Source organism: Phragmites australis, chromosome 17 (assembly GCF_958298935.1).
Source record: "Phragmites australis chromosome 17, lpPhrAust1.1, whole genome shotgun sequence".
NCBI lineage: Eukaryota > Viridiplantae > Streptophyta > Magnoliopsida > Poales > Poaceae > Phragmites > Phragmites australis.
Genome location: NC_084937.1, coordinates 5,938,391 through 5,948,909, shown reverse-complemented (window position 1 = coordinate 5,948,909; position 10,519 = coordinate 5,938,391).

The following is a 10,519-nucleotide window of genomic DNA, read 5'->3' as shown; positions in this document are numbered from 1 at the left end:
AAACTCATGCGCACAACTTGAATCTATCTGCGCCCTTGCTGATTTGGAAGCATGTAAGCCCATTCCAATGCAATCCTATATCTTGAGCTTGCACCACGTGTTGCCACACCACAAAGAACAGCCACCACCATCCCCCACACTCCTATGTCGTTGTTGCTAGTGCATTCATCTCTACCACCCATGACATGATGAGCATGTCCGCCTTACACCATGGTATGTTCACCTTCCAAGTGAATTGTCCGCTAGCCTTCGTTGGATTGTTTGTCGTGTGCCCGCAAACTATTCGGCCATCACTATTGATCTCTTATCAGTCGCCATGTGCACAACAACCAAATATTATCAACAGCCTCTGCTCATCATCGAGCACCACAACACCGGCCTGAGGTCTGGCTAGCCAGCTGACTGCCTCTCCTCATTTGCATGTTACAATATTCATCAGCGTATGTGACCTCCTATTGTGCTCCAACACCCCTGCATCTCATGTACATCTGCACGATGCGCCTTGTCACATGTACGCCAATCCATCCGGCGCATGACTAAAACTTCAATCTCACCTTGCTGAATACCAGACTATTCGTCTTTATCGTGAACTATTTGCTTGGGTCTATTGTCAAACCCGCATGTAATCATCTAATCTCTGTGCGCAAAGTCACCGATTGTTGAGTCTCTTCTGGACCAAAGCTGATCCATTGCAAAACCACATGTTTCAACATCGTCTCATGCCTTTGCTCTGTGATCCTGATCTGCACTGCCGAGCTTGACTCCAATCCCAAACGGTCTCTAATTCCATCCATGCTCGCACAACACGGCCTCTCCATGCGCAAGGTGGACTGTGGAGGAGGAGGAGGGTGATGAGAATGGCGAAATAGATGCTAGACAGTTATCGACTGTTTCGATTGAACCCACCAGTGAGGTGGATGAGGGGGAACAAATCATTTCTCTAATTGAACAGATGGAGCGGGATGATCTTGGGGCCGATGAAGCTCTTGAGTATGACATGTCAGATGATAAGGATGATGCTCATGTCCCTGCAGATTGGAACAATCCAAAATTTAACAACCTTTTGGTGATTGAGGAGAATCAAGTGTCTTGAGAGTATACGTAGAATGAGGTGACCAAGGGGGTAAGTACCCTACCAGTTAGTCTATGAAGGATGATGTGATTCAATGGGCGATATTGCTCTGACAACAATTTTATGTTGTGGAGTCAAGCAAGGAGTATGATGTGAAGCTCGTGAAGGAGAGTTACCTGTGGCGGGTGCACAACTTCAATGAAAAGTGGGTTAAGTATTGGAAGGTGTCGATTGTGGTGGACCATACTTACATGCTGGATGAACTTGAGCCCAACCATAGGAACATCACAATAGTCTTTGTTGTCAATGTGATGTACGCCTAGATTGTGAATAACCTTAACTATGAACCAAGGTCCATAATCAGAGAAATTGAGGAGGAGTATCAGTACACTATCAGCTACAACAAGGCATGAAGGATGAATAGGAAGGCAACTGAGATGAGGTTCGGGACCTACAAAGCATCATATGATAATCTTCCACGTTTGCTTCAGACCATTGGTCGAAGGAACCTGGAGACTTATTGTGACTTCGATAAGTATCCATTGTTGTCCGCCACTGCTACATTTGTGGTTCTACGAGTGGTTCATCATCGGTAGGCTCGTTGTCGACCACAGCGCGTACTAGTTTCCTGTTGATGGTGTTGTAGCAAAAATAGCCCTATTAGGCTTTGATTGTGATTTTGGTGATTAATGATAATATTGCCATTGGTACTAACATGTTTGTCAAGTATATGCTTTAGTAGGTCTCATGGATGCAACAAAAGAGAAGTCGCCGAAGGTGGAACAAAGAGAAATGAATTAGACTTGTTCCATGAATTTTGATGCGATCTAATGGAATGGATTTCTGTATAATCTTGTAGAGCTCTTCACCAGCTTTCCATAGAGCCAAAGATCATCAAAATTGGAGTTCGAAGCGAAAAGTTATGCCCAAAATACATAATGTTGTTCTGTTAAAATTTGCCTGACCAGATAGTCCGGTGCTCACATAAAAATTAATCCATGCTACATAGGATAATCCAGTGAGTACAATGAAAAATAGTCCGGTGTTCACAGAAAATTTGAAGTAGAATATTTTGCCTCACCGGATGATCCGGTGTTCACAAAATGAACATACCGGACTATTATTTCCAGAGAGCTCCAAAATGAAGATATGCACATAGAATAGTCCGGTGCATTTGTTCGGTGCTCAATAAGTTATCATAGGATAATCCAGTGTTCACAGATGAGTTTGAGTGGGTTTCAATGGCTAGTTTCTTCTTCTATACTCACCGGATGATCTAGTGTTCACAAAATAAACACACCGGACTATTATTTTCAGAGAGGATCAAAATGAACATGTACACATAGGAAAATCTGGTGCATTTTTCTGGTGTTCAGTGAGTCATCACAAGACAATCCAGTGTTCGCAGAGGCTTAAGTGGGGTTCCAACGGCTTTTTGTGAATCACCGGATCATCCGGTGCTAACAGCTTTTTAGAGTCGTTGGGTTAACGGCTAGTGCGCGAGTTTGAGGCTATAAATACCCCTCCACTCAGTTATTTGAGTGTGCTAAAGTCCAGAGAAGTTCATATATACCTGAGAAGACATCCAAGCCACCAAAGTGCTTAAAGTGATCATCCAAGACGACTAAGCACAAGATTAGTGAGTGATTAGTGCTTATAGGCCTAGAGAGTGAGTTGCTAGGTGATTGCTGCCTAGAGAGTGGATCAAGGAGTGATCCAACAGTGTACCTCTTGGTACGCTGGCACCTTGGAGTCTTGGTGACTCGTCGGCAAGTTTGTTGACCCTCTGACTTGGTGTGGAGCGATGGCAAGGCGATTGTGCAGGGACACGGAGATCCATGCCTTTGTGGCTCAAGCTCCGAAGTGATCACGGCGGTGAGGAACCAAAAGAGAGGCTAGTGGTGAGACCTTGCCTTGGTGGCTTGGTGGCTCAAAGGCCATGACCGGGTGCCTACCGAGAGCATATCATTTGTGGAGCTTCAACATGGACTAGGGGTGGCATTCATGCCATCGATACCACGGGAAAAAATCCTTGTACCGAGTTTGCTCTCTCTACCTTATTTACGTTTTTGCATTTACTTACTTGCAATTTACCTTCTTAGATAGAAATTGATATAGGTTTATCTTGTGTTATTTTTGGAGCCGTGATAATTTTAAGTGTCCTAATTCACCCCCCTCTTAGGATGTCACCGATCTCTACAATTGGTATCAGAGCCTCATACTCGTAATAGGCTTAAAATTCTAGAGTTGTGATGTCCGGGGTTGAGATGGATTCCCATAGTGCTCCACTTTTCAATAGCGCAAATTTCCCGCGTTGGAATATTCTAATGTCTTGTTATTTGCAAGCTAGAGGCTTAGATATTTAGAGAGTCACCGAGGAAGGGATGAAACCTCACATCACCAACAAGGAGAGGTAATTACATGCATTGGCAAAGAGTATCCTTTTATCATCTATATGTGTTGATGCATTCAATCGTGTTTATTCTCTCACCAATGCACATGATATTTGGAATAGTCTCATTGAAATACATGAAGGCACAAAGGATATGCACAATGAGAAATATCATGTGCTTGTTACCAAGCTTAATGGTATCAAGCAACTACCCCATGAAAGTGCTAATGACATGTACTCACGTTTGAATATTCTTGTCAATGAGATCAATGGGTTAGGTTTAACGCAAATTGAAGATGATCAAGTGGTGAGAAGAATACTTCAAGCTCTTCTTCCAAAGTACAAGTTGATCGTCTCCATCATCTACGACAATAATGACATCAAGAAGATGACTCTAAGTCAAGTGCTCAGCAAGATCACCGCCCATGAGATGACAATGAACATGGAGGTGGAAACTCATACCTCATCCGACACCAAGAATCTAGCTCTCACAAGCAAGCAAGCTCAATGTCAACATATGAAGGCAAGGATGAGGAGACAAGAGCAAGAGTCAAGCTCAAGCGAAGATGATAGAGATCAAAATGAAGAGAGCTATGAAAAAGATGAGCAAAGCACCTCAAGCAATGAAGAAATGAATCCCAAAGTCGCCAAGCTCATCTTACAAGTGGAAAAGAACATCAAGAAAATCAATGCCAAAATTGATCACCCAATCTCCATGAAGGACTTGGTTAAAACAATTGATCATATCAAGAAGGAGAAGAAGAAGACCAAGAACAAGAGGGAGACAAGGGGAAGAGTCAAGGCATTCGCAAGCATAGGAAGATGGGTGAGTGATGATGAAGATTCAAACTCAAGTGATTAGAGCATCACCATCCATTCCTCCAAGAGAAGCTCTTTCTCAAGGGCATCATCACACAAGTCATCTCGCAAACTATCTCACAAGTGCCTTATGGTCAAAGGTATGGATAGCGATGTAAGTGATGATGAATCCGATGAGGATTCTCCTTCCTATGATGAACTTCTTCATTTGATCAATGAGCAACAAAGGGCCCTTAATGCACTTAATAACATTCATGCTACCTTTGTTTCTAATTATGAACAATTATTGTGCAAATTCAATTTGCTAAATAAAGAGCATGAAGAGCTTAAAGCTAAATTTGAGTGCATTGAATCTTAAACTAAGGTCATTTTGAAGCAATCTACCTCTCTTTTTAATTACAATCCTAAGGTCGATGCTTCCACTTCTTGTGATGATTTATATGTTTTATCTAGCTCACCCCTTTGCAATGACATTTGTGTTAAGAATGTTGTTGTAGAACAATCTAATGAACACATTACACAAAAAATGATAAGCTCAAGCAAGAAGTGTAGAAGCTCAAGGAGAACTTGGCGAGATTGAAGGGCAAAAGACATGTCCAACCTCCTCAAGATAATCGTGCTTTCATGGTGAAGAAGCTTGCGGAGGGGTCAACCGTGACATGCTTCATATGCCATAAAGAAGGACACAAGTGATTCCAATGCATGCAAGTCAAGAAGGAGACCAAGGAGAAGAAAAAGATGACAAACCTTTCCAACAAAACCTCCAACCTCTACACTAAGTCCAACTACAAGAATAAGATCAAGAGCAACCACTATAAGCTCAAGAAGAAGGAAAATGACAAGGTGGTTGCACACATGGTTGGAAAGAAGGATCGGAGGTGGAACCAACTCATTTGGGTGCCCAAAGAAGTCATCACCAACATAAAGGGGCCCCAATCAGTTTGTGTTCCAAAGAAGACTTGAAGCCCAAGGTGGCTATGGGGATTTAGAGACTTAGCTTACAAGATGAAGTGAAGGTTCAAGCAAAGAAGCCAAGTGTACAAGATGGGTGCATTGATAAAGATCATAATCATCACATACTCAAATCCCCATCCAAAGGTAAAAAGAGGTAAATGAGCTAAATGCAAAAACTTCTTAATTATTATCTTTTTACCTCATCTAGGGTTGCATGTGCTTATTTCAAGTTATTGCAATACCTAGTGTAGGTTTTCATATGGTAGGTTGCTTGTGTTTATCTCTAACCCATGAGCAACTTACATGGTTCATTAGATGTAGGTTATTTACATGGCACCTGTCTTTCATTTAGTATCTTTTATGTGCCATGATCCAATCTATAGGACAAGTCCCCATTGTTATCAATAACAAGTGCATATATCTCACAAATATTCAACACTTGTATGCACACATTTAGGGGGAATGTATCCTATAGGTTGTGATTTTAAGACTTACATGTGTTGCAAGTTGTATCTCTTGTAGTCTCATGGAGCAATCAACATGTCCCTGAAGGTATGCAATGCTTAAACGCTTCAATTGGTATCATTGTCAAATCTTTATTCATTTAAGCTACCTCCATGCATAATATAGCTTAAACTTCCTATCTTGACATATTGTCTAGTTGTTCATATATTTCTTTCTCATCATATGTATGCACACATATAGGGAGAGTTTAGACTATATTATGTGAGTTTCATGAATTATGATCCATATGCTTTCAATGCTTTCAATTGGTATCATCACAATTGGTATAATTTTTAATTGGATCATGATTTGTGAAGCTCTCTCCCATATTCTCTAATATTTTTCCCTTTAAGTTCAACATGTGCATATAGTCCATTTTGGAAAATTATTCACAAAAGGGGAGAAGTTTGACGACCAAAGCAAGGAATGCGAGATGAACAATAAAAGAAGATTGTAGCAAGTGCAAGATACATGAAGGTTAACAAAGGGGGATAAGCTCTTGCTTAGGTCAAATCAAGAGAGAAAGTGGCAATGGAGAAAGGAGGAGCCACAATATAAGATGATTGAGTGGTACGAACATGCATCCGAGCAATATGGTAAGACTTTGTGCTCATTAATGATCTTTACATTTGGAATCATTTGTTATTTGTTACTTACTTTGGTTATGTTGTCATCAATCGCCAAAAAGGGGGAGATTATAGGAAAAATAGCCCTATTAGGCTATGATTGTGATTTTAGTGATTAATGACAACATTTTCATTGGGACTAACATGTTTGTCAAGTATATGATTTAGTAGGTCTCATGGATGCAACAAAAGAGAAGTCGCCGAAGCCGGAACAAAGATGAATGAATTAGACTTGTTCCATGAATTTTGATGTGATAAAATGGAATGTATTTCTGTATAATCTTATAGAGCTCTTCACAAGCTTTCCATAGAGCCAAAGATCATCAAAATTGGAGTTCAGAGTGAAAAGTTATGCCTAAAATACATAATATTGTTCTGCTGAAATTTGCCATTGATACCACGGGAAAACATCCTTGTGCCGAGTTTGCTCTCTCTACCTTATTTACGTTTTCGCATTTACTTACTTGCAAATTTACCTTCTTAGATATAAATTGATATAGGTTTATCTTGTATTGTTTTTAGAGCTAAAATAGTTTTAAGTGTCCTAATTCACCCCCCTTAGGACGTCACCGATCCCTATAGGCGTCGACAGCCCAACCATGGGCTCTTTGTGGTCCCAACGTCGAGTAAGAGCTACCAACTTTGCACATATTAGTTAAATCATTTCATTACTATACTTCTCTAACTTAGTTTTATTGCACAACCAACTTGGTCCAGTGTGCATACCCACTGCGCCTACCTGAACTTTGTTCACTAGTTCAAGGAGCTGACGGTGAACGATGTCAGGTGGAGGCCATACACCGACGAGGAGGTACATCTACACATCACCCCCTAGACTTTCTTTGTTGTGCACACAGGACCAGGAGCACTCGCTTGTTGGGTAAAACAAATTTTTTCTACCGCATTCTCCCAGAAAACCATGCAGTGGAAGAAGAGTTGGAGTAGACTGATCCAACATCATGCATGTCAAACTCCTTGAGTAGCTTCTCGATCAGATCCAGGACCAACCCCGCGCAGGTGGTCATGCTCCCTGACCAGTTCCTCGACTAGCTCCCGATCAGGTCTATTGCGTCCTCAACCAATTTTGAGTGGTTGTGTCGTGCTATCTGACTAGATCCGAGTGGTCGCGTTGTGCTCCGCGATCAAACGAGCAGGTACGTCAACCAGTTCGTTATGGCCAGCAACCAGTCCTGAGCACGTCGCGATCAACTCGTCGAGAAGATCAGCACCACAATAGCAGCAGCGCCTCTATGGTATCCTGGGCAGAAACACTGAGCACCGATGTGCTAGCACCGCACACGTGGCTAGGTTTTTGGGAGATCGTGTAGAAGGCTGCGGCTAGGGTTTTGGAGTGGCTCAACCTTATCACACCCTACCCAAGCCTCTCCTTATATAGAGCTCGCCAATGGGCTCCCACGTTGGAAGCCCTTTAGGACTCTAACTTCTCATGGATCACAATCCAATCAAAATCTATATACGAATCCAATTTGCATATTTTGTTTCAACCCATTAAGTGTGTGACTTGTTAGGTTCACATACAAACAACTACGACTCAGAAACCCTTTCCAAACCAAAATCAATAGTGGTCTCTAGCAGGACATGTTGACTCCCGAGTATACACAAAGATCATATCAGCTGAACCTTGATATACACATGCACCAATCCCTCCGTCTCACGATATCAGTCAAGCTCAAGGCAAGATACGTGCCACCCTTGTGATAGCTCGACCATTCACTCGATCAAGTAGTGGATTCATGACTAACTCTTTAATCATATTGGCATGGCCATGCACTTTTTCGATCCAACTACCTCGAGGGGCCCAGAGATATCTCTCCCATTATCAAGGAGGGGTAAATTCCATATTGATCGTTCACACCCCACGATATGTTTAATGACAAGCCCAAAACTACCTTTATGACTACCCAGTTACGGAATAGTATTTGACAACCTCAAATTATGCCACTACACATTCTGGGAATCAATGACGATCTCAGGTCTAAGGATCCTGCAGGTACATCATTTGATATAACAACTGATGGCACATCATTAATAACAATCCAGTAGTATCTCAAGGTGTGTCTATCCAACATCATGTTCTCTAACATAATTATCCACATTATTGATTGTATCTCTATACCTATGATCCATAAAACGTGATCATCAATCAATACATGTGCTGGTCTTATATATCATTACAATAATATGCAACCAGGGATCGACTAAGAATAACGTCATGATATAAACAAAGAGTTTTATGAACAAGTCACATACTTGCCAATCAATATAAAAGGTAGTCATTCTTGGAATAACATATTATTCAAAAGTACATTAACATAGATGTGTTATATAATCATCTTTATGATTGCCTCTAGGGCACATTACCTTCAATCTCCCACTTGCACTAGAGTCAATCATGTAAGTATCTAATATCCATAGCTCTCATGTGCGCCTCATGCTTTGACCGTGAGAGTGGCTTTGTCAACGGATCAGAAATATTTAAATCTGTGTGCACCTTGCATATCTTCATGTCACCCCGATCTAAAATCTCTCGAATAAGGTGATAGCGCTGGAGTATGTGCTTGGACTTCTGATGCGACCTAGGTTCTTTGGCTTGTGCAATGGCTCCACTATTATCACAATAGAGATCCATTGTACTAGAAGCACTAGGCACCACACCTAATTCAGAAACAAACTTTCTGATCCAAACAGCCTCCTTTGCAGCTTCAGAAGCTGCGATATACTCAGCCTTCGTCGTGGAATCAGCTACCATTTCTTGCTTGGAACTCTTCCAACTCACTGCTCTCCATTAAGGCAAAACACAAAACCAGATTGCAATCTCGAATCGTCCTTGTCGGTTTGGAAGCTAGCATCGGTTTAACTATTTACAACAAGCTCCTCCTCACCTCTATAGACTAGGAACAAATCCATAGTTCTTCTTAAGTACTTAAGGATATTCTATACTGTTACCCAGTGAGCTTCACCCAGGTTTGATTGGCACCCAGGTTTGATTGGTATCTACTCGTAACACTTAGAGCATATGAGACATCTGGGCATGTACAAAGCATGGCATACATGATGGACTCGATAGCAGAAGCATACGGGATCGCACTCATTTTCTCAAGCTCATCAGTGGTCGAAGGACACTGACTCTTGCTGAGAGTGATGCCATGTGACATCGGCAAGAAACCCTTTTTGGAATCCTGCATATTGAACCTTTTCAATACCTTGTCAATGCATGTACTCTGACTTAATTCGATCAACCTTCTTGACCTATCTCTATAGATCTTTATGCCCAATATGTATGCTGCCTCTCCTAGATCTTTCATTGAAAAACTCTTTTGCAATGAAGATTTGACAGCATCAAGCATCTTAATATCATTCCCAATCAATAATATGTCATCTACATACAAGACCAGAAACACAAGTACGCTCCCACTAGCCTTTTTGTAAACACAAGGCTTGTAACACCCTAATTTTTAGATTTCTCAAATTTCTAAAATTTTCCAACATTATTGAATAGCTTCACTAGTAGTATAGGTTTAAAACCTATTTTCTTAACCAATCAATCAATTAGGTTATTATTTTGTGTGCATTGCATGCTGAGTTTTGTTAGGAGCCAGGTAAATGCATTAGAGTTCCTTTTCTTTTTCTTCTCTTTGGTGTTTTGAGTGAAAAAGATTTTGAAAAGGTTTTTACAAAACTCAGTAGTGAATAAGTTAAGGATCTTAATGGTTCGAATTCAAAATCTTTGAATTCATCATCTATTCAATCCTTGATCATACCTGATCCTTCTCTAGGTCAATTCAAATCTTATCCAAATTCTTGTTTAAAGCCAATCTCTCCTCTTTCTCAAATTTTACCCAAATCCAAATTCAAATTCCTTATCTACTCATATTCTTGTTCAACCTCATCTTTTTCGTTTCTCTTAAATTCACTCCAAACTCAATTCAAATTCAAACCCTATTCAAATTTCTCTGCAAAAGTTTTTGGACTCAATCTTGCTCAAGTCCAAACCCTTAGCCAAGTCATCTAGAAGGCCCAACACAAAGGATCCATGAAATCTGCAAATTTTCGCGGAGTCCTGGATAGCCTCATCTTCTCATGACATTTCAGAGTTCAAAACGGCCTCAAATGCAAATCTTCACAATACCA